The following is a 21,295-nucleotide window of genomic DNA, read 5'->3' on the forward strand; positions in this document are numbered from 1 at the left end:
AGGCTATGCGTGTCTGGTTCCAGACAAATATCTGTACATCAAAAAGTGCAGGGAACAATGTTAAACACGTGATGAGATTGTGTAACACACAACAAATAGTCAAGCACACTCATCTTCATCACAGTCATCTTCATCACAGTCGTCTTTTGTGAATGGTAAATGTTTTGTCCTCCAAAACTCTAAATTGTGTCACGGCTCTCGGATAAGTCTAATCAGAGAAAAGAGGTCAGAAGATACATGCTAATTAGCAATTATATAATTTATACTAAACATAGAAAAAGGTTTTAAGAGCAGGCGCATTTCCCTTAATAAGCCTTTTCATACGGAGGGCAAACTGAGTACATTCTGAAAGAAACTGTGAGTTTTGATTAGTGTTGTATATGGCCTACTTCATGCATCATGTCAACGCCCACAAGCTGCTTTCCTATTCCCGTCGCAGTTGTGGTCGTGTGTACTTCAGTGTGCCTTCTCAGCTTTTTACATTCTGTTATTGAGAGCGTAAGTTGAGAAGGCGTTTTATTATTTTTTTCCTTTGTAAATTCCCCTCACCAGGGGATCTTTCTCTATGTCGTTAGTTACCTTTATCCGTTTCTTTAATCGATAAGGTGGGTTTCGCTCTAGGTAAAAGAGGTTTTATTCGTACACGCAGCATGACACAAATGTGGGTTTACCTAAGAGACTGCACAAATTCTTACAGGCTCTTATCACACAAATCAAGCTTATGTACGTAACATGAAAAGCGACAAGTGGGGCGAAGGACATGTATATTGAACACGAAAAATGTTGTTGCTTATTCGATTTGTACTTGACCTGCTTGTCTCCAACGCGAACAGAAATAAAAATATAAATTTAACCTCAATCAATTTCTAATTGACCGAGATAGTTCAACTTTCGTACGCTTTCATATTTGCTTTTTTACAACTAGTTTAGTAGTCGCCGACAAGCAAAAACACCGATGACGACAGTATTTGGTACACGTGTGCACAAGAAATAATGACGTACACTGATCTGTGACGTCATGACAACGATCAATCTAACCTTGCAAACATCCCTTTGTACGAAATGCAACCATTCTCTGCGAGGGTGTATAACCATGGGATCTCACATGTCCGTTTCAACGAGCGTAATCATTAATTTAGCTCATCAATGTTAGATAACCTGTGTTATGTCGGTTGTTTAGGCAGAAATCGTCTCCTATGCCGATCGGTTTCCGATTTGCAGTGACAGCGTTATATCCATAGTTAAAGCGCTACCTCACTAGCCAAAGTTATATCCCTAGCTATAGTGCTGTATCTCTACGCAAAGTTAGATCCCTAGTTATAGCACTGTATCTAGCCAAACTAACATCTCTAACTATAGCGCTGGGTATCCAGGCAAATTTATTTCTCGAGACATTATCAGTTACATGGTTACTCAATGGCAGGATACGGAAATATATGGTGGCAGAAACCTTCATATCACGCCGAGACCTAATTGAAGGTTACTGACACCATATTTCCGTGTCCTATCACTGAGAAGCCATGTAACGAATTTATCCTGCAAAGACCTATCAATTCAGTGCACACTCTTCTTGTGTGGGATGTGAACCTGTTTTGAAATGACGTTCTTTCAGATTTGTCTATGTTTTTCAGGAATTATACACCTTAATTAGCCCTTTATTTGAATTTCCCACCCTTCCTTAAAAACCAAAGGTAATTTGATAAACACTGTAAGGTGAACGAATCTCAGATTTTAATTTGGGATCAGTACAAATATACACGTTTGTTCGTGCTTTTCTTGTACATTATTATTTAGTTCGCTGAAGTAAGCTATAAATAGTGTACAGAACTACTTGTGTCTGGCTGGTGATACTTGAGCTCTGCTTGGTAATACCGCTCTTCATTGATATAAATATCGCCCCCAGCGCCCTCCGCACCAACTTTTCTCCTCGTGGATATTTGGATTCACTATATAGTACTGTCATAGGTTTAGCTGCACAGCAGTCGCTGCATCAAGTCATATACTAGCCCGAAACTGTATCATTACTCTTCACAAGAATAAAAACAAATACAGGGGTTATACTCATTTGAACTGCAAAGGTGCCTGTCTATATAAAGATACGAGATCAGTCAGCTGCCAGATGCTCAACTGAAATGATAGCAAACATTTGTCAATGCTTCAGTTCATCTGTCAGGTAAATATATATCAACAGACATGACTGTTAAGTTCCGTTAGCTGGTCTTTAAGACAGACAACCTTGTTTTAATATGACAGATCTTGACTGAATCTGGCTGAAATGATGATGAGCTCTGGTTTATACCTTGAGAGACTTATGTTTAGGTCGGAGACTTAGGTCGGATATAGTTAGTAATCAAACCCATTCTAACCCTGTACGTGAGCGTCTTAAAAGGCCCCTTCTGTCCTATACGTGTAAACACTGCGTGGTATCGTAACCGCACGCTTCCACGCTGGACAGAATACTACGTTAGTGTTAAGTCGAGATTTCCATCCAGTTATACTGAGTTGTTCATCCGTCAATTAAAGCTGGCCTGTGTCCAACTGGAATGGAACACTGTCTACTTTGAAAACGTGTTTCATGAAATAAGCCCGCTATATTTTTGTTATATTTTTATTTATCCCGAAACTTTTCATGAACAAAATGTTCTCGACATCGGCCACATCGGTTGGCTGTCCCTAGGCGAAATGATGCCTCATTAGCAAGCTCTCCATGACAACTAGAGTCACATCGTGAGCGGATTCTTGAACAGCTTCACTGCCTTTAGCAGATTTTGTTCTTGATTTACGACGTCATCTTTAGTAATACATTTGTCAACTGAGGAGTGTATTGACATCAGGTCTAAATTATGCACATGCACAGAGTAACTGTGGGCACTGACTGATGTTAGAGATTCAGGGAGATTCTGCTGAACAAGCTAGAATAACAAACTTGAAGTATATATATCACTGGACAGCATGGCGAAAGCGCTGAAGATGTCTCCTAACCAGAATGATGAGTTCTGCTCGAGAGAATATTAAACCGTAAATAACACAAAGTCTGGCTGCAAGACAGGAGCGCAGCAATTACAACGACGCTGCCGTAAAATGAACATCGTTGTGTGGCCCCGAGCCCCAGAAGCTATGTTGTGACTTCATCATGATCACAAGGAAGAGGCCAGTGCTTCAGGGTTTGATTTATTTATTTGATTGTAGTTTTACGCCACACTCAACGATATCTCATGTATAAAACGGCGGCCAGCATTTTGGTGAAAGGAAACAGGACAGAGATTAACGGTTTGAGCACAGCGTTAACTGCTTACAGGCGAATACAAAAAGATGTGAATCTTCTAGGCCTCTTTATCAGCACGGTTTCGTCCCACTATAATGCTGACCGCCGTCATGAAAGTGAAATATTCTTGATTACGGCGTAAAATACCAACCAAATAAATAAATCTGGGGATCTTGTAAATAGTACGTGTAAATACTTGAGTGCAGTCATGTTGTTGACTTCATTGTAAGTCTTAAACTTAAAGGTCATTGGGATAAAGCAAACTTAGACTGTCGAAATCACAAATAGTTAAGAAAAGTAAAGATAAATAAACGCCGAAACCTCTGTATACTCTCAGACACAACGCACAGCGAATTGAGCCAAGCGAAAGTACATGTAGTCACCTTGTGAACAGATGAACCTAGAAAATTTACAATAGACGTACCTGTCATAAAACAACATTAAATACCGAAGGGTCATTCTAATATCTTACTACGTCTTAGCGTAGTATTATTTAAGTTGGCGTCAGTTGCTTTGGTACTCATTCGCCTTAATACATATATGAAACAATTACCACTTTACTTTCTAAACGAATGAGACCGGCAATAGATTTTTCTGTCCTTATATAATGTTAAATATTGAAGGAGTCTTGCAGATTGACTATAAAAAGATCTCCGATAAGCTTACTGTAGGTGAAAACACGCTGGTTTTAATCGGTGAACTTACACATTGACTGGCATATTCAAGAGCATAAACCTTGACTTCACATTGCCACATAGGCCTATATCTTCGTGTGTAATTATCACTATAAGAAGGCAACATTATCCACTAACTCATAGGCACTCATAAAAATTGTGGCCTCCTGTTTTATCTGAAACTGATGTTCACGATCAAAAAGTTCTAAAAAACTTTTAGACAATATTTTCTGTTTGCGTTTTCGCCCAGTCAATAAGGCGACATTTTGGTCACCACTGTAAAAGTCATAACATGTTTCTAAAGGCCACAAGGATGGGTGCGTGATAATGAATTCGTTTGTACAAATCGTGTCTAGTAGACAATCTTTTTAAAGATTTAATGCAGACATTTAAGTGTTTGTTTCTCTGACTTTCAACAATTTTCAGTTTTCAAGGGTTAAAAAGGGATAGTCGTTTTCAACTTGGAATGTTACAGAATTGGTTCAGTAAATATCATGATATGCTTTTGAACAGTCGTTTTTAATCAGAAAATATAACTGTTCTGTTAATAAAGAAGGGATAAACGTCGTCCGTCATTGATGCATAGATACAGACATTACACAAAAAACGGATATGAGTTACACTGCATTAAGGTACGTTGTAATTTTCTACTAAGATGTGGTTAATTTAGTCCACTTAAGTGTGGCCATCGCTAGACCCCATCACCAATCATGTAATATCTACACTTTCAAGCTATACCCCATAACCAATCATGTAATATCTACACTGTCTAACTAGGCCCCATAGCCAATCATGTAATATCTACACTTTTAAGCTAGACCCCATAGCCAAACATGTAATATCTACAATTTCGGCCCCTCGGTACTGTATATCGCTTTAAACAGTGATGAAACGAACAGATATATCAATTTTTAAGGCTAAATATTCATCTCCACTTGACATATGTCATTTTTGTGGTGAGGTGGATAGTGACGTGTGATTTCTTTAGGAATTAGGCATACCAATGATGCAGATTCTCCACACCTGTTGGAATGTTGGTAAGAATCCTGTTGGAATGTTGGTAAAGATCCTGTTGGAATGTTGGTAAGGATCCTGTTGCAATGTTGGTAAGGATCCTGTTGGAATGTTGGTAAGGATCCTGTTGGAATGTTGGTAAGAATCCTGTTGGAATGTTGGTAAGAATCCTGTTGGAATGTTGGTAAGAATCCTGTTGGAATGTTGGTAAGGATCCTGTTGGAATGTTGGTAAGGATCCTGTTGCAATGTTGGTAAGGATCCTGTTGGAATGTTGGTGAGGATACCGGTTCCCCACACCTGTTTGGATGATCGGGGTGGTGCTATAAGGCATAGGTTATCGTAAATGCTGGGTGGTAAGGCATGAAATGTATCTTGATTTTTCGACCTTTAAAGCTATCCGGCCGCCACTGATAATCTAGGTCACGTGTAATTATATGTGAAAGCTGACTAGTCGATGTCGGGAGATACGAGAGCCTCTTGCACGTAAGGTGCCTTTTGTTATGGCGACAGCGTATTTTACTGTTTATCCCTAAGTCGTCTTGAAACAGGAGGTAAGAAAATCTAGCCTATATATTTTGCGACATTAACTGTGCGTTAATGTACGATTTTTTTTGTTGAAAATGGGTTTGTTTTACAGGCATTGGCTAAAATATTTTAGCTGTATTAAGTTTCCCGCAAGCTCTGCCCTGTTTTCCTCCAACCCTGATGATGGCCGTAGTCGTATAAGTGAAATATTCTTGAGTACAGCGTAAAATACCAATGAAATAAATATAAAATATTATTTGAGTACATGAAATTTACATATTTTGGTCTAGATTTGTATAAGCAAATCTAACGTTTTGTGAATGTACTGCCATGTCTGTTGTAAATGTACATGTAAACATTTTCGAAAAAGGACTTTCGGCCAAGAGCTGAATGCTCAAAGAAAAGTGCTGCACATTATGTATAATACACGTATAACATATAACACAAACACCCCCAACATTGACCCTACTCTCCCCATTCACCCCATTTTCCCAATTTATTGAGCTCCTATTATACCACGACCCACCCACCAGTCGTTTCGTGGGTGTTGTAAAAGACATGCTGTTTCAAGACGAATGTGAATGCACTGAACCACCAGACGCGTTATCGATACTCGCGTTCGCCTGGAGAAAAATCCTCGACTTCACGTGAAACGGCTCAGCGTGAGCTATCTATCTAAAGCTACACTATATGAGTGCCGCCAGATGTTTGAAGGAAAAGATAACATACCTGTGGTAATGTTTACTACAATTCTGGGGCAAACAAATATCAACAGATATAAGCAGTACCAAGAATCGATGGCCGTTTTCTGTGGCAAACAAACAAGTCAAAGAGGAAGGCACTAATACATGCGTACAGAAATCTCAATTTGCCAGCTGCTCTTCATGCAAAAATCCCAAACCACGGCAAGACATCCTTCATTAGCGCATAACGTAGAAAATAATACCGTCTATCGGTCTTCATTTAATCAATCTGGCCATGTCCATTATCATCTACTTATACTGAGGCAAATTAATTCTTCAATGTCCTGAACTTTTCGTCCTAAATACGCATGTTTCACGGTCCAATTAGGTTTCACTTTTCAAAGGTCGACAGGCCTCATTTGGGAGTGTTAGCGCCGAAAAATAGCTCCCTACATTTCAACTTGTTTAAGGTTATCAGGGGGAGGGGTATTTTGAGGCAAATAAGGCCGGTCATTTTGGGGCAAATTAGGGTTGATTGAAACAAATGATGAAACAACAACATAGGCTACATAAACTGTTTGGCCTATTTCGCTATGGTGGGTATTGTCTGATAGCACACACAGGGACTGTCCGCTCCTTTCAGCGAGACGGACATCAACACCGTTCACAGCACTGCCTATTGCTATTTTCTCGTATTGTTGAAGGACTAAACTTGATCCGAACACATGCATTTGATCCAAAAACAAGGAAATCTGTGTTTCTAGACAGACATTCATATACCAGTCTACCAATAAGGACGTTTCAGGTCAATAATCTCAAGGTCAATTCTCAAAACGACGTTTTACACAATCCACCAACGAAACAATAGGGTATAAAAAGCAATTCTGACGGAATCATGGAGAGAGAAGCAGTCAACAGTTTTCAATGCTGTTGGAAAGACGCAAGCTATGTCCTCAGCGAGTGAGTAAAGTCAGTATTCAAACCATGTATCAAGCTAATTTATAAGTTGTCGATAATAAAAAAGTATCTCACTTACGCTTTGATTCCAGCTGGTCATATATGCAACTCCAACGTGGCGATCTAATTCAACACGATGAATAGACGGCCCTTGGCATATGGCAAAACGGAGTTAGACACTATCACGAAGCGGAGCGCACGAGATTCTGAATGTTCTGTCCATATTTACTTACAGGAGAATTACACTCATCGCAAGGCATTTTATAAAACGGCCTTGACGAAATAGTTTTTGTAGTAGTAGCTTGATTGAAATCGTCAAATACCACACAGGATCTAACAAATGCTGCAAGCCGAAATATGTACACGTTGTATGCATGATTCGTCGGTTTATCAATGTCCAGTTAAGGATAATGCCAAAATTGAAACTATACCTCTTGTTATACACACTTATAGGGGACGATCAATGATTAGCTGAAAATCATCTGACGGAAGTACGCCGACCGTAATACCTTTGGCTGTCAAAAGAGTAGGTTTCTGAATACTTTCATGTGCACAGTCAGGCAAGAGATATTATGATGTCTACAGCGAAGCATCAATCTTGTTAGCTGGCAGATGCGTCTATATGGAATTCTAAATAAACTACTTAAATGTTATTATAGGAAGGCTTCACTTCTTCAGCCATGGTCAGTCAGTGGACAACTGCATCAGTTTTTGCCATTTTTGAATATTCGTTGGTATCTTGATGTCATGTGATAAGGGTCGGTAAGTTTCACAATTTGATTTATATTTATCAGAAATTTTCCATTCATATCATGTCCTTCATGATATGCCTAAGGTTTATTGATTAAGATAAATGAGTGTCTAATAAGATATTGAATATCTCCCACTTTTTAAAATATAGAATTGACGAGTTGTTGTAGTTTAAAACGGACTACCTGCATGAACATCAGTTATAAAAAGCAATGCGATTACGCAAATATGTAACCGTAAATGGTAGTTTGGAGAAAAGCACGTAACAGACTACATGCGTTTCACATTTGATTGTCTGGCGTAATGGAATATTGTAAACAGAGGTCGATGCCGCGTAGTTTTTATGCATATTTCAGGATTTAATGGCATCAAATGGTTTTTGATATTGACATACAGAATGCATTTTCAATAAATCGAAATTTTATAAAAGGTTGGCCTTTTGTCTCTCTACAGTGGAGTATTTGTGGAATACTCCAATCCGCTTACTGGATGCCTATGGACAGGGGCGAGGGAGTGTAACACCATATACAATGGAGAGTTGCACGCTACGGACGAGATTGCTCGTAAAGCAAGCATTTCCATTTATATAATCTTCATCACGTTTGGAAATATATACTTTTAGTGATCGGCGACGTTCTGTCTAAAATGTGCTATGAATATTTTATACATGGTAGGAAAGGGAGGGTTTTTTTCTTTTGGAAGAAATGGATGGACAGTAAACTAATGTAAACAGAAGTCATATAGAGAATTTGGTCGTAAATGTCTCATTGAAAATTTCGCAGGATATCGTCCGTTTCACTTTACCTCATATGGCGTCTACAGGAACGGCTGGTTGTGAAAGACATACACAGTTCGTAATATAGCAGCATAAGCATGGCCTCAGTGAACTAATTTGTTAACATGCGCAAGAAAAACTAATCTTCTGTTATCCCAGTTTTATCTACCTGCAATTGTCTCGATACGAAACAGAAACACATCTGAGCGCAAGTCAAGCGCCGAAGACTCCATACTCCTTACAGCGCTTGCGTCGCTCTCTACATTTGCTTTACATTACTGCCACCACTAGCAAATTTTGTACAGAAATCTTGAACAACGCCAAGGTTAATGGATTCACGGTGATGAGGCGGGAAGTCATATCATGGAACACAAACACTTTCTCAATCTTTGTTTACAATAATACTTTATACACATACATTCTGTTTATCGGAAGTATGCACAGCAGGATTCTAACCAAAACCTGAAACAATTACACTGATTAATGCTGCTTAAACAGTTCCGTGCGAGAACACCCGTGGTGAGGTCAAGTCAAACAAGCCGTTGTGCGTGGCACAGATTCCAATGGTCAAGCTTGTTTAGTGATGGCAATGATATAATGCGAGCGTAGAGATCGATACCTGCGTTGTACAAGATCCAATCGTAGATGAGTGAGGTAATGCGTATTTTGTTTCAGGAGGCTTTGTCAGTTTGCTGGAGTTTGGGCTGGAAGTAACGCAAGATGCCATGAGGTTTCGAGGAACTACACGGAAAACGGAGAGTAAGGAAAACCTTTAATCTGGTTGATCGAGGTATTGATTGTTAATGGCCTGCTCGATGCATTGTTTAACGAAAATGTACAAAAAATCAGTCTATTTTTTTATATGTCTAGACACTCAGACAAGGCCTATTTAATACAGCTGTAATGAACTGTGAACATGTACTTTGAGGCACAACTATCATAAAAAGCCGGACACTAATCTAAGGTTGCCTGGAATTCAAGGTTTGAATTAATCAGAAACAAATAAACAAAAGTTTCCTGCTGCTAAATGTGTCACAGAAACGCAATACAATTTCCTAATCTGCAGCAAAACAAGATCGGGAGGAAAGTCTCAGTGGTTTTGTGTCCCCCGGTTACCGTTATCAGCTTATCAACGAGGAATCTAGCGATGCCCAGCAAATCCATTTCCTACTCTGAGAATTAATGACCGACAGGCCGATGAGGACACTGGAAATATACACAGGGTTGTGACTTCAGGCGGAGGATTTACACCCATTTCCCAGCCTCCAAATTGTTGACAGAGCGTTCAGTCCGAAATAAACGAGGGAGTTGGTAACCGTTGATTGTTCATTGAGCCGACTGGTAGAGCTAGAAACGATTCCGTGGCGAATTCAAGGAGAAGTGTGGTTAAACGACCCAGGACGAACATTGACATCTGTATGTGTAAAATGGTCTTGGCACACACTGTTTTTTTTTCAAAGCGTATGCGTAATTACCAGCAGTAATTATGTCGTCAAAGTATTGATAAAATCTTGCACATATATTATCCCAATGCCCAAATCCTTGGCGCCTTTTGTTTGGGATGTATCTAAGTGGATATCAATATTAAAAGTACGCGTTTAGGAAAATAGGGGATGACAGATTCGATCCATTGATACCAGCCAAGTTTCCGCTGACCAATATCAGGGGTGACTGATTTAGTTTTATGAGTTTTTTTTACACTTTTATTTCTGTGTTATTTTAATCCATATATAAATATTTATAAGGATTTTTGGCGTCATGTGAATTGTTAACTGGTGAGAAGACGAGTCTATGCGTCGAAAGAGACATTCGTATACCAATAAGAACGTTCCATGCCAATAATCGCAAGGTCAATTTTAAAACAAACCATCTAAAGAACTAAGAAATTCTGTAAAATATGGAACTGACAGGACTCATGCAAAGACAAACGGTCAACAGTTTTCAGTGACGTTTGAAAGGCGCAAGGTATGTTCTAGGCGAATGAACGAAATCAGTCTTGAAATGCTACCATGCTAGTATATAAGTTGTCGATAATAAATCGATGAATTGTTTTTTTTTTCTTATTCTCAGTTATATAGGGGTAAGTTGAGCATAGGGTAAATATTTACAGGGAGCCATCTGGACAAAGTTTATTTACAGACGCAATGTACAAAACTGCAAATCTTGGAGGAAGACCCTGTGAAAGACAATTTTTACTCGGTAATTCATTTACTTGATTGGCACTTTACGTCGAATACTGACTAAGAGTTCAGTCACGCTGCCTTCATTGGTCAGTCAAAATGGACATAGCCTTTGGGACTAACGCCTCGATCTCACTGAGGGTTAAACCATCCACCTTTCCCGATCAATTACAAAGAAGCGACATGGTGGTTGTTTTGTAACATACTGCCAAGGCCAATTCACTGAACAGTACACACACCGAAGTGAAATATAGCGCGGCCTGTTGAGAGTAAATCATATAACCGTGAACTAGGTTGCCAAGTCATCCGTTTTGTTCGCTGTGTATACAAAGGTGGCCTGCCAAGCATGTTCACGATTCATTGGTAGAAGACAAGCAATTACTGCTACACTGGCTGCTGGGATGGAGACAGGTCATAGATCAACAGCTACATCCGTCTGCCACCATGAAGTGTTTTCAATTATGGAGTCTTACTCCATAAGGGTGAGTGCTCATTCAGAAATAAGAGCACGCTGTTAAATATGGCGTCTAGTATCATTCCATCGCCATTTCGAAGGGATGTATTGTGCAAGCGTGTCGAACAACTCAGTAGTCGCAATGTCCCATTCCTTCGGTTGCATCCAATAACACATAATGCTATCTTGCGTCCCCTAACATGCTGGTTTGCTCTCCGGTCGGACCTCGGGATGTCTGCCAGCAACGTGCGAATCGTCGTTTGTTTCCCCTGGGCTCTGCCCAGTACCCCCACCATAATGCTGGCAGTCAGTGTATAAGTGAAATATTCTTGAGTATGGTGTAAATCCCCAATCAAATAAATAAGTAAAGAAAACGAATCCACTAACGCTACATAGCCTCCTAATGTTGCAGTTGTGACATTAAGGGCAATTGCGACTTTTGCAACATTAGGGACAATTTATGTTGGGCAATTAGGGTCAAGATATATCCAGAGGTTTTCTCTAATACAACATATCTTTGGTGCCCAGTCGTTCTCTTTAATGTCAAAGTATCACACATTATGGGAGACGGGCGTTCGGAAATCTTCAGTGTGACATTAAATGGAAGAGAATAAACAAGTTCTGGGTAATATCGTAAATTGAAAACAATCCATGTTTACTTCCTGTCAGCAAGTGGGAGACATTAGAAGAGCGTACAACTTTAACTGTGTTATTGCTATCTCTTTATTCACGGGCCCTTACTGAAGAGGCCTCTCCGTGCCTTGCTATCAACAGTTCGCTTCAAACCAAACCACAAAACTTGTGCCAACAACACATCTGACCTTATCGTGTAGAGCATTTTTGTACATGTTTATGTTTCCCTCTTATGTTAACATACAACAAGATGGACAAAGTGTGGATAAGTAATTACTGAACTTCGTTGATGGGTTGCTGTCTGTGACAATAGCACGGATTGTTCATTGTTCACTTTTCATACATAACATACTATTTTAAAGGGAGCAGCTAATTTATTAATGAATTGGAGATCGCGTGTTCGATCCCACTTGTCGCAGCTCTCGCTGCTTTTACGGCTGCTGTAATCCAGGGCCCATGTTCATAAATGCTTTCTAAGCCTGGTTGTGTGTAAAAATGGCCTTTAGTTGATAGCTTAACCTCACTGGAAGCTAACTGATATTCATAATACTTTGCTAAGCTGATTTGGTTGTTAAGTTGGCTACTAAAGAGTTTATCTCGGGTGACTCTAACTCACTGCTTGACAATCAAACTAACTGAGAGAAACACAGGAAAAATGGCAAAACGCATATTTGAGTTGGAACCGCTTAATGCGTAGAGAACGTGTTTTCAGACACGGACAAAATTGATATCTTTGGTGACGTAGAATTATTATAAAAGGTACAGATTTACACGTACAGGGATTCTCTTGATGGCTCTGACAACGGAGATTGGAGGCCGAACAATGTAAAACCTGTTCTGCCGTATCGACATGTCTGCCAATTCATAGCGTTTCTAAGGCATTATCAACGAAGATATATAAATGATTTAGTCCGACTTCCGAATGAAAGAGATACTCCCAGATTAAGAGGCAGATTTGAAAGAATCTGCCATTTCTCCGGAGGATTTGGGTGTCTGGGCGGAACACATGTGTGGATAGCTTCTCCACATGAGAATGAGGCTGACTGTGTAAACAGAAAAAGATATCATTCTATTAATGTCCAAGTCATATGTGAGTTTGGAGGAAAAAGGATAAACCCTGTTGCAATGTGGTCCCGTTCAGCCCATGATAGCCGAGTCCTCATGTAGCGGTTGGGATATGATGGAAAATGGTGGTGTCCGTGGGTATACCCTTAAGAGAAAGCGACTATTTATGACGTAGGTAGCCATGACGTTACGGCTGCACCCTAGTATTGATGCAGAACGTCGGCACAACAGGGTCCAGAAAAGTTTGGAACACAGTATGCCTACCTAGTTGCTTGCTAAGATGCTTAGCTGCCAACTATCTAGTAAGGTGCTTAGCATGGCTTTATGAATACAAAATTAACTGCTTACTACGGAACAGACAACTCGGGATTTAGTAGCTTGCTAAGGTAACAGTATTTTACGAATATGCACCCAGGTGATTATAAGATACCTTGAACAGGGTGGAGGTGAACTCAGGACACTTCATTGTCTTCCCACATAAACTTGACAGCCGCCAAGTAAGTGAAAAATTCTAGAGAAATGCATTGAACAAGAATCAAATAAACAAATTTAACAAACTGTCGGCAGTAGTTACAATCTCCTGACAATCTGGATAAATCACAATGGCTTTGATGAATGAACAACGACTCACGAGACAATTTGTTCCCAAAAGATGCGAAATTTAGACATCCAGGGAAAATTGATCACCGCATATTGATCCACTTCAAAGACGTAAGACCTTCATCAATACGCATTATTATAAACCGGTTTTTATAATTCACGGCTGTGATGGAATTTTCCTGTCGATGTCCACGGGTCGGCTCATAAATCTACCCTGCCCTTGTCTGCAGCTTTTACTAAAGGCGGGCATTTAAGCATAGCATATGCATCATATGACGAACATATTGTTTCCATGCAAATATTAGATCAGAAAAAAAATTTCCCCAGGAATCTATGGAAGAACGGTAGACTGTTAAGAAGGTTGGCATACATGTATCAAAATCAACGGAATGTTTCATTTATACATGTTAAGAACAATTTAACCCATAGAAATGAAATGACTTAATTGGTGATGTAAACTAATGGTAAAAAATGAATGCTAATATTACCCGGATCACGATTTCTGCGAAATAGATGGCTATGTGAGGATTACTGGAAATTAAATAGCTATACAGACCATGCTATAACATCCGAAAATCAAAAGGCTGAAATAGCTGTGCCACGGGCGTTTTAATGCTTAAATTGAATGACATTATTACCCAGATCACCACTTCTGCGAAACAGATGGCTGTGTGAGGACTACGGGAGATTAAATAGCTATACATACCATGCTATAACATCTGAAAATCAAAAAGCTGAAATAGCTGTGCCACTGGCGTTTAATGTGAAACGGCAACATAAAGGCTTATTCTTCACAGTGGAACGAGTGTCTTTGAGCCGTGTCATTGAGCGAAGGCATTGACGGATCAGTACAAAGAATTTTTAGTTCTGGTTATACTCGGATCTGTTGTGTCGGTCCCATGTGGAATGCCGCAAAGGTTTTTTTTAGCGGTACTACCTGGGGAAGGTAAGAAACAGAACATGGGAAGGATTTGACTGGGAACTTTTATACGCAATGGGTGTAACACATGTCAAACCGTCTGAGGGGCAATGAAAAATTGTGTGTAATCTAACGGAAGTTACGAAATGCAGGGGGCAAGTTTACACATGGCAGACTATTTTAAGATGTACGACTTACCTTCTTGCATTGTGGGAATGTGTTTCCACTCTTTGTTACATGAACGGGACGAATTATTCCTGCTTAAATCGGGGATGTCGCAATCTGTCCACAAACTTATCACCTTCAAGGACGACCTCATACACCGAATAATTTCTCGTTTTGTAAATATCAAAACAGACAATTCACAATTACGTCAGATGTTTCCGTAACCCCCAAACGAGTGGTAACCTAGTCCAACCTGCCAGACAGAGTCCCCTTACGGTAGCATGGGAGTGCCAGAAATCGCTTTACCGCACGAACGATTAGCCAGCCAGGGATGCCTTCACGCACCTTAGGCGAACCCACCGTTTGAGACCCTCGCGATTGTGGGTCGATGCGTCTGGCTGGTAAAGCCATGATATTGTTCTGTGTTAGCCTTGTGTCAGACCTTTTATTTCCCCACTGGTATAAGATATACGTACAGTATAAAAGCTTTCTTTCGATCTGACGTGTTCATTCGATTACGGCTGCCGGCCCTGATAGCACAGTTGGTAGAGCGTCCGCTTCGGGAGGCGGTATATCCGTGGTCAATCCTGGCTCGATTTATACCTAAGACCTTAAAAGAGAAAGCTGTGACTTCCTCGTTTGGCGTTCAGCATGAAGGGGATAGTGCAACGACTGCTTGACCTGTATCAGTATAATGACTCGGGCGGGACGGCTTACTTCCTTTCGGTAAGGCGTCTCAGTGAAGCAGCACTAGATAAAAGAGCGGTAGAAATCCGCCCTGCAACAAGGAGGCACATTACATGCACTGTAAGGATTTCCTCGTCGTCATATGACTGAAAAATTGTTCAGTACAACGTTAAACCTCAAGGACTCACTCACTCGCTCACTCGATTACGTCTTCTTAATGTGCGACATAATCTGTTGCAAGAAAATACTACGCCTTTACAGATTAGGTGAAAGTTCGATACCCAAAATCGGATATTTTTTATTGACGTGTGGGGAAAAGTGGGGAAAGAATTCTTTTAGCATTTGTGTTTGTTCCACAGTTTACACCATGACTGCGGTATATGTTTTATCGGAACAACATTTATACTTAAGCAATAAGCTACACGCCAGTAGGAATATAATAGACTTTCAGCATAGAGCATTACACGATATCGTCATAAATGGCAAATGGTGTCGTAAATGCTTAAATAGCAGCAAATTACACACACCATGGTGTAAGCAGATCTGGGTTAAACAACAATGCAATTAAGAGTTACTGGTTTAGAATTACTCAAAATGATGTGTTGTCATCACATTTATTAAACATCAACATGCCGGGTTTCCTCTCACCATTATGCTAGCCGCCGTATAAGTGAAATATTCTTGAGTTTGGCGTAACACACCAATCAAATAAATAAATAAATATTCACCAGGAAGGTCCATATTCGATGCCGGCTGGTACACGAATGTGTGTTTTGACATTATCCTTTTCAATTGATCCTTCCTTAAAAATTTATTCTCATGCATCATTATACAAAGCGGTTTATTGTGTCTCGTGTCCTTGATACCTTAGCAGGGAAACAATCCCGAACAAAAGTGTCATACAGGTGTAAGATCAATGCATGGCGTATGTGAATAAACTCTGACTGGATATGTTTTCGTCAGGTTTTTGGCAATTGCCAGGCGTTTGCCACCTCTTTCTGCTTGTATTACGACCCGAATATCCTTCGAACTGTGGTATAGGAGAAACAATTACTAAATACCGCATTGTGCGGCCATCAAATGGACCGAAATTAGGCTGGCATGCAGCCGAAACCTCGGACAGTGGAACAACGCCATGCCAAACACAAGCCGGCATTGCTGTACTGACTGGATTTGCCTTTGAAAATAGGGATTGCAGCATATCTTTCCTTATGTACATCGTAATTATCGTTTTGCTCACAAAGGTTGGCTGAAATAAGTAAATCAAATATAATGGGAGTTTTAAATGTATGTTCATTACCTTTGGATTGAATCTGATCATCTCATCCGGAAAGCCTTGATTTTATGTCAAATGCCAAACCGTTCTCCCCTGGGGAAAGTCGACATAAATTTAATCTGACTACGAGTTTATATTTTTATTTTATAAATGACGTATAAAATCATATACGATTCATAGGGAGATGATACATGATTCAAAGTATTACTTCACACAAGCTAGTGATAGTGCAGATCACTGCTAAGGTTTTCTTTTACGACCAAAAAAAAAAAAGACTTTTAATTTTGAAACTGTAAGTTATTCTTATTTAGTTACTAATATACATATAAAGACGTACAACATAGAGAGCAAAAGCAGAGCAGACTCGACAGTATGATATCTGGCAAATGTGACATACTTGACCGGTGCAATACGACCTCTTCTAAATTTACCTCAATCGGGTTTTTGTTTTACCATTTCTTCAGCAGAACTAGGTTAAAAAAATAAAAACTGGTCACTGGTCTAGAATTACTCAAAATGCGGTGTTGTCATCACACTTAGCATATGATCAAATAACTAGAGCCTAAGGGCTGTGAAATGAGTCTGTTGCTCTTCTTCCGTTTTTATTTTTCTTGTAGCTAACGACCAATTTACTTCTAGTACAATTCATTGGTCTTCCCCACCCACAAAGCGCCTATCAGTTGTTCTGTCTGGGGCCCCAGCCCCACTTCATTGTGACATGACGTTAAAGAGAATGCACTGCACCAGAACGTAATATTATGATGTTAGAAATCTTTTTGCAACTAAGTCGTTACCATTTCTGTTTTGTTCAGTTAGTGTGAGCATGAAAGTCTTCATTATTTGTATGTATGTGGCAACAGATGAAGGCAACATATCGCATTACAAGATACATGTTTTGGTACTTACATTGTATAGTTGTATTTCGACAGCACAAATATCGCAAGGACACATAAAATGCATGTAATTATGGCCGCCATCGCATAAGTGAAATATTCTTGAGTACGGCGTAAAACACCAATCAAATAAATAAATAAATCAAATACATGTACAGTCTGTCAACCTTTTTAAAAATCTTTTCAGGATTATATCCAAATGTTCATCACATATAGCAAACGTAATTTACAACTCATTTTACAATTTAACAGAAAACTTCTTTAACGGACCATGAAGAACTTCGTATAATAAGTTTGCTGGCTTTCACACAATTAGGAAGATCAACTATAGGCCAGGAACCCAAGGGGTCAAGCAGCGCTACAGATAATTTTCAGAGGTAATGCGGTACTCCCTACTTTTCCAAGAGAGGGAGTAGTGGGTAAGACGACTGCAGTGCACAGTTTTTGAAAATACTCAACAGTTGACTATTTTGGGCTCTAAGCAATACACCTGGAAAGTGTGAAGTTGACTGAAGTAAGAGGGTTGACAAAATGGAAGACATACATGTGCAAACATGTGCGTACATGAATAGACCTACATAGGCCTACTGGTACAGAGATTCTTTTAGTTACGTATAGGACTACAAGTATATGTATGTACATGTCGATTGCCCAGAATTACGACTTGCCATAACATGGAATAAATTAATTATTTCAGGAATAAATCTGAATGATGCTCATATACCTACATTTACCTACACCTAAACCTGTAGGCCTACCGGGTTTATTCCAGTAATTCTCTCACTGACAAGTTTACCTTTTCATTTCGTTTTGAACACATTTATTATTTGCGCTTTATTTATTGGCAGTGCCAATAAACCAAAAGTGTTTCTCAGCTGTTCTCGTGATTATTGTATTTCAGTGCATTAGCTTCCCTCCTCAGAAAGCAACGATCCATGTACACGTTGGGAACTGGAACCTCGATGACACTTAGACATAGCACAAATAACATGCAAATCGAGCACGCCCTGGGGAGGCTAAGTCTCCTTGAAACTCAAATGTTATGTATAACTTAAGTAATAATAAATCATACATTTTGGCATTAGTGGAGGTGTATTGTCAGCTTAACACTTTCTAGAGTATCAGAAATTCAAAAGGCTGAAATAATGTTGTAATTTGACATCGCCTCTTGCCAAATTGAGACTTTTACGTGGTTTTGATATTTGTCAAAAACTATTGAAAAAAAAAACAAACCAAAAAACAAAACACACAAGTAGGATACTTCATCAAATGCCTTTACTGTAAGATTTTTAATTTCTGCAGTGAGTATAAAGTGGATAAACTTGGCCAGATGGCTTTGGACCGCTCCGGCGTCAAGACCTGGTGCTGTGTCTGTGTTGTTTACATCTTCTGTTAAAGGTTGATTTTTGTTCATTGATTTTAATCTTGCTGGATCAAAATGTTGCTGGCTTGTGTTACGCTGCAGAGATCCATTGTGGCAACAAATGGTGACACTTTGTCATATATAGCCCATGATATTCTCAGAAAGCCACGATTGAGCCGGTGAGGGCTGGATTCGAACACGCGACCTTTTTGCTAAGAAAACGTTTGGTCAGAAGGTTAACACTCACCTTGATAGAATTTGTCCGTTCATGCCATGAAGAAATCGCTCCAGACGATAGGTGAGACAAGCAGTTTCGTAAAACGTACCTGGAGGAGAAGGGACTATTAATCTAGTCGTGGATAATTAGTCTGTACGAGCTTCTCAGTGGATTGCGTTTTTATTAAACTGTCTGCTCGGAATGCTAGCAACTAATATTTAACCTTTGTAATTAGTTTACGTAGACAATAAGCTTACTGAGACTAGATTTGCAGATTGCTTTTAAAGAACAAGCGGGTTTATCGCTGGCCAAAGGGTTCTATCGCTTTCAAAGGAAATCTAATTTGCCTTGATGTTTGGCAAAACAGGCTTAAATGCTGCTTTTGTTGCTTTATTGTGGGTTAAAGTTGTTTGGCTTTATATTTAGTATCTGGTGAAGTTAGATAAACGCCTTACATCATTTTACATCCAACACATAATAGCCGTACATCTTGTTTTCATGTTTTTTTAAAATGTACATCACGAGACGTTTAGATGGTTTACATATAACTCTTAAACTTTTCACAAGACTTTTTAAAGTAAGAAAAAATTGTGTTATTTACCAATGTGTCATACCACACACAGTTACAAACAAAGAATTATTTAAAATTGATACTTTGACACCAGAAAATATAACGTTGAAACATAAGACTGATCTTAAAATACAAGGATGAGCCACACAATATGCTGACGTATACTGTGCAAAAAAATATGATGCAAGTCTTTGGAAGATGAAAAGGCGTAGTCCTGATGTATTTTAAAGGTTAATATCTCTCGATGGAGTAACATCGAGATCGGCATCTTCTCAATGCTGTCGCCCACTAATGTTTTGAGGTAATATATCGCTTTTTTAGGACTCTGGTCAGCTTGACCCCATAAATCATAGCTATAAAATGGAAAGTTCACTTGTCGCATGAATCCCAAGGGAAAACATAATACATAACATCCCGCGAAAAAAGTGTTTCTTGCTCAATGCGTCTTCTGAATAAGGTGAATATGGTTGGGATTACGGGGTTTTGTGTTACGAAAATGCCTAATAGAACGTTATTTTCCCCCTTCCGATAATTATCTAACGTCAAAACTAACATAAAAACATAAAAACATTCACAAGAAGTAAAAAAGCAGTTTAAAGTCAGAGAGATGACATTTACTTCTGTTATCGATATCTTATAGTTGTTTGGTACGCGTACCTGGATTCGCAGCAACTTTTCACTTCAAGTCTGTTTGAATAGAACTGGAAAAATATGAAATCCAAAAGCTCATAGCAGTCTATCCAGCAGATATGAGCAGATGAGTATTCGACTAAAAATTCACTCACTCAGGCCCGAAGTCAAATTCACGGCAGAGAACATTTTTCATGCAATTTGTCTGGTCTCATTTACTTTCAAGGCCAACTGCGGTTGTCCCTGCTGCCTGATCGCAGCAATCAAAGCCATGGGTTATTTTAGGTCAGCTTTTGCCCAGTTTCGAATGTGCGTGAAAATTGTGTTTGCTTATGCCATAGCCTACGGGAACCTTTACCGTGCAATACGGTTCTGTACAAAACTGTTACAAGAAAAATCAAGGGACGAACAAGGTTCTCAAGTTTATGTAATGCTGAGGTGACCTCGATAAATCATGTGATAGAATATTTCGCGGTAACAGTGGTGTGTGTTGTCTAGAGCGGTAGTCTACTCTTGTGTATTGTATTCTGCGGTAACTCTATTGTTGAATGCCGTGTTTTGTGGTAATTCCACTGTTGTGTGTTGGATTATGTGCTAAATCTATTGTTGTGTGCTATATCATGTCAGGATCCCACTATTGTGTGTTGTATTGTGCGTTAACTCTACTATTTTATAATGTGGTTTGTGCTAACTCTACTGTTGTGTGCTGTATCATACGGTAACTCTACTGTTGCGTGCTTTATCATACGGTAACTCTACTGCTGTGTGCTTTATCATACGGTAACTCTACTGTTATGTGCTGTATCATGCGGTAATTCTACTGTTGTGTGCTGTGTCATGCGGTAAGTTTACTATTGTGTGATGTATCATGCGGTAATTTTACTGTTGTGCGATGTATCATGCGGTAAGTTTACTGTTGTGTGTCGTATCACGCGGTAACTGTACTGTTGCCTGCTGTATCATGCGGTAACTCTACTGTTGTCTGCTATGTCATGTG

General features: G+C 39.5%; 1 protein-coding gene across 2 annotated transcripts in view; it reads right to left on the bottom strand.

Annotated features, from left to right (window-relative positions):
• The window catches only part of LOC135477934 (histamine H3 receptor-like), a 101,761-nt gene that overhangs the window by 56,637 nt on the left and 23,829 nt on the right, over positions 1–21,295 (bottom strand). Inside the window, exon 1 of one of the 2 annotated variants that reach the window (XM_064758160.1) lies at positions 14,695–15,073. The exons of the other annotated variant lie outside the window; for it this stretch is intronic. The gene's annotated coding sequence lies outside the window, so the exon portion shown is untranslated. Of the gene's footprint in view, positions 1–14,694; positions 15,074–21,295 lie in introns of those variants that run through there. 2 annotated transcript variants of the gene reach the window in all.

The sequence above is a fragment of the Liolophura sinensis genome, chromosome 11 (assembly GCF_032854445.1).
Source record: "Liolophura sinensis isolate JHLJ2023 chromosome 11, CUHK_Ljap_v2, whole genome shotgun sequence".
Lineage (NCBI taxonomy): Eukaryota > Metazoa > Mollusca > Polyplacophora > Chitonida > Chitonidae > Liolophura > Liolophura sinensis.